The following is a 5,000-nucleotide window of genomic DNA, read 5'->3' as shown; positions in this document are numbered from 1 at the left end:
TACGTATAGGACTTAAGCTAATCCTATGTACCTATTTGTATTTTTCTTAAGCAAACACTGCAGGCTAACCTGTTACAGTGTTTAAAGTAAATATAAATAAAAAAAAAATAAATAAATAAATATATATATATATATATATATATATATATATATGTATATAAATATATATATATATACATATATATATATATATATATATATATATATATTTATGTACACATGTATATATTATATATACTTGCATATATATATATATATATATATATATATATATATATACATACATATATATATATATATATATATATATATATATATATATATGTATATATATATATATATATATATATATATATATATATATATATATATATATATATATATATGTATGTATATAGACATATATATGCATATATATATATATATAATATACATATACATATATATATATATATATATATATATATATATATATATATATATATATATATATATATATAATATACATATATATATATATATATATATATATGTATAAATACATATATATATATATATATATATATATATATATATACGTATATATATATATATATATATATATATATATATGTATATATATATATATATATATATATATATATATATATACATATATATATATATATATATATGTATATATATATATATATATATCTATATATATATAAATATATATATATATATTTATATATATATATATATATATATATACTCATTTACCTATATATATCTATATACACACACACACACACATATATATATATATATATATATATATATATATATATATATATATATTTATATATGTATATATATATATATATAGAGAGAGAGAGAGAGAGAGAGAGAGAGAGAGAGAGAGAGAGAGAGAGAGAGAGAGAGAGAGAGAAATATATATGTATATATATAGAAATATATATATATATATATATATATATATATATATATATATATATATACATATATATATATATATATATATATATATATATATATATATATATATATATATATATATATATATATATATATATATATATATATATATATATATATATATAATATCCTTATTCTACCTTTAAAGGTATAAAGAAATAACTGAATTAATGGCGTCTTTTGACAGAAATTTTCTTATTTTCATCGGAATGAAATAAAGTAAATGTTTCACTTAATTTTCAAAGTGGTTCAAAATCCATATAATTTTGAGAGTTTGAAATTATAATCCCGAATTTGCTAGAAAAATATAAAAAAATTTCCTAAAATACCTAATGTTATGTTATTAAGACTTTTCTCTAATGATATTCTTAATATGGATTACATTTAATTTTCCTTTCTTGCGTTAAGACCAATATTAAGGTTTTAGAAAAAAGAAGAATATCCGCAAAGTATAGAAATTATACAAATATATAAAGATAAGGAGAAAATTCCGATTGGGAAAGTAGTTAGACAAGGAGACCCAATCTTTCCTAAATAATTCACAGTTAGAGTTCTCTTGCTTGAGGGTACACTCGAACACATTCTTTTAACGTATTTTTCTTTCTTCCTCTTTTTCTTTTTTTTTTTTTTTTTTTTTTTTAAATGGAGTGGTGGGCAGGTCTAATAAAAAGGCCATATGTGCCTGGTGGTTTATCAAGATGTTGTCTTTTCCTTATATGACTCTTTTACTTTTCTAAACCATACCTGCTGTCCTCCCTTCATTTGAAGTGGACATCCTGGAGGGTATTTATCTTTGCATGGTGTATCGGCTTCTCCATGTTGACCAGTTTTTCTTTGAGTTGGATCAATCACTCTTTTTATATTTCTGTACATATCTTTTTTGTTATCATTTTTCTTAATTAAGTTTTTAATTATGATGTATCTTTTTTTGATACCATTGATTTTTATGATCTCTGGAAACCATGAGCATAATCCGGTACCATTACCTCCTAGATTTCGTCAACTCAGCTGAGCTCCTTATAACTAGTTTTGAGAAGCCAATAATGTTGAAACGTGATAACATCCCTTGGGCCAGGGGAATGGCGGTGTATATTTTGACTGAGTACCCTGCTTCTCATAAGTCCTGCTATGAATGTGGATGTTAAAGAAATTATTAAAGAAATAAAAGATTGCGACAGGTATAACAACTTCTATTTGTGTTTGATCTACCGGAATCCTGAAATGGGGGATTCTATCTTCGATTGTCTTATTACCATTATGGCTAAGATAAAGGAAGATGATAGAAAGACCTCTTCAGTTTGGTGATTTTAATGCTCATCATAGGGAGTAGCTAAATTTTGTTTCTCCTATAGATCGCCATGGCTTCAGAACTTTAGACTTTGCCTCTGAATCAGGTTTGAGAAAATCCTAATTGAAGCTACTCAAAGTTCTCGTAACTGTTTGGACCTCGTATATACCAACTCCCTTGGCATTATATCAATTAAGGTTGGTTCTCCGCTGCCTTGATTTCATTAGTAATGAAGACTGAGCAGCCTGTCTCTGATGTATATTAATCATGTAAGATTTATATGAAATCTCAAGCAGACTGGAATCGGATTTTGCATGATCTTTTGGGCTTGAATTGGTCACAGTTGTATTGTAGTGTTGATCCTCTAGTCCCTTTGAATGAGAATTCAGTCAATATAATTGATAAGCATATCACTTCTCGTATACTAAGGTACTGAGTGAAGTACAAACCATGGTTCAATGAGGATTACACACATGCTTATTTGGAGAAGCAGGAAGCGTATCATCTCTGGAAAGGTAACATATCATATTTGACCTGGAATAACTATACTCAGCTTTTTCTCAGAGAGTTTATGCTTCATCTGTAAAAAAAATACAATTTAGCGATAAAAAACCCTTTCTCTTAGAACCCAGAATCATAAGTGTTGGACTACCCTTAAATCTGCACTCTTTGGTGTTGATACAACAGTTTCTCCTTTACTTAAACCAGATGGCTCCGTCACCCATTGTCCAAAGGAAAAAGCAACCCTTTTGGCAGATGTGTTTGACAGCAAGCAGAGTGAAGAGAAAATTGAATTTTCTCATTTCTGTTTTCCTGGGGCTAAACCAACTAGTTTTGCTTTTCAATATTGTGAAATTAAAGCTCTTTTGATGAACCTGGATACTAATGGAGGTGTAGACCAAAATGGTATTTTTCATTTGGTTTTTATAAAGACTGCAGATTTTTTAGCTCCAAAGTTATCTGTTTTTTGCACAAGTTAGCAATAAGAGGAGCTTTCAGCACTGATTGGAGAATTGGTAATGTTACTCCACTGTATAAATGTGTTTGTGGTAGCTTAAGTCCAACTGATTACCACCCAATATCCATAACTACTATATTATCTCAATTATTTGTGCATCTTTTTGGCAAAACGTTTTAATAGGTTTGCTGACGGTAATATGTTCCCTAGTATGAAATTTGGTTTTCGTAAAGGCCTTAAAGCATGTGATACCCCTCAAAATCTCCAATGCAGTACAGAAATTCCTTGATTGTGGACCGGATGTTTGTATGCTTGGCTTTGATTTTAGTGCTTACTTTTACCGTGTTAATCATGAGGTGCTTGTTTTCAAACTCAAAAATTTGGAGTGGGTGGGTCGTTTCCCAGCAGCATTATTGATTTTTCAAGTAATAGATCGTAAAAAGTTGTTGTGCATGGGCTCCAAAGTGAGTAGAGGAATGTGATATCTGGTGTTCCTCAGGGTAGTGTGCTTTGCCCATTACTTTTCATTTTATATGCATAAAAACCAAGCTTCTTGCATATGCAAATGATGCTACTCTCCTTGCATCAATTCCATCTCCTGAATGTGGACCTGGGGTTGCTAGATCCCTTAATAGATATACAGCTAAAATGAGTGCATGGTGCATATTATGGGGTATGAAGTTGAATCCTAACAAACCTCAAAGTATGAATGTATGTAGGTCAAGGAACAAGGCTCCTCAACATCCTGATCTTCATTTGCACAAAAAATGGATTAGTAAGAAAATCTTTCAATATTTTTGGTGATAAATCTATTTTGATGTGTTTTAATTCTTTAAATTTTCCTTGTTTCGATTATTGTTCTCTTGTTAGGTCTTCACCTACTGATTCTCAGCTTAATTTTTCTAGACAAGAACTTACGGTCTATTAAATTTCTAATTCCTGATCTAGATATTAAATGGAGCATGTTATGCCTCTCTTACAGTCTCCTTTACAGTACAGAAATCCCTTGATTGTGGTCCGGAAATTCGTATGATTGGCTTTGATTTCAGTGCTTAATTTGACAGCGTTAATCATGAGGCCCTTGTTTTCAAACTCAAACAGTTGGGAGCGGGTGGGTCATTTCCTAGCAGCATTATTGATTTTTCAAGTAATAGATCGTAAAAATTTGTTGTGGATGGGCTCCAAAGTGAGTATAGGAATGTGATATCTGGTGTTCCTCAGGGCAATGTGCTTTGCCCATTACTTTTCCTTTTGTATACATATGACAGGTGGTTTGCTCTACGAAGCAAGGTTTGTTGCATATGCAGATGAAGCTACTCTTTTTGCATCAATTCCATTTCCTGAATGTAGATCTGGGGTTGCTAGATCCCTTAATAGATATACAGCTAAAATTAGTGCATGGTGCATATTATGGAGTGTGAAGTTGAATCCCAACAAAACTTAAATTATGAATGTAAGTATGTCAAGGACTGTGGCTCTTAAACATCCTGATCTTCATTTGCACAAAAAAGTCTTTCAAAATTTTTAGTGTTCAATCTATTTTGAAGATGTATTTTAATTCTTTCATTTTGCCTTGTTTCGATTATTGTTCTCTTGTTAGGTCTTCACCTGCTGAATATCAGCTTAATTTGTTGGACAACAACTTACGGTCTATTAAATTTCTTATTCCTGAAGTAGATATTAATTTCTGGCACCTTTATTCAATTAGTTCTTTATGCATGTTGCTTAAGATTTTTTTTTTCCTTTTTTTTTTAATTCTGATCATCCTTTACATTC

This window comes from Palaemon carinicauda, chromosome 23, assembly GCF_036898095.1.
Source record: "Palaemon carinicauda isolate YSFRI2023 chromosome 23, ASM3689809v2, whole genome shotgun sequence".
NCBI classification, from domain to species: Eukaryota; Metazoa; Arthropoda; class Malacostraca; order Decapoda; family Palaemonidae; genus Palaemon; species Palaemon carinicauda.
This window is presented reverse-complemented; position numbering follows the sequence as displayed.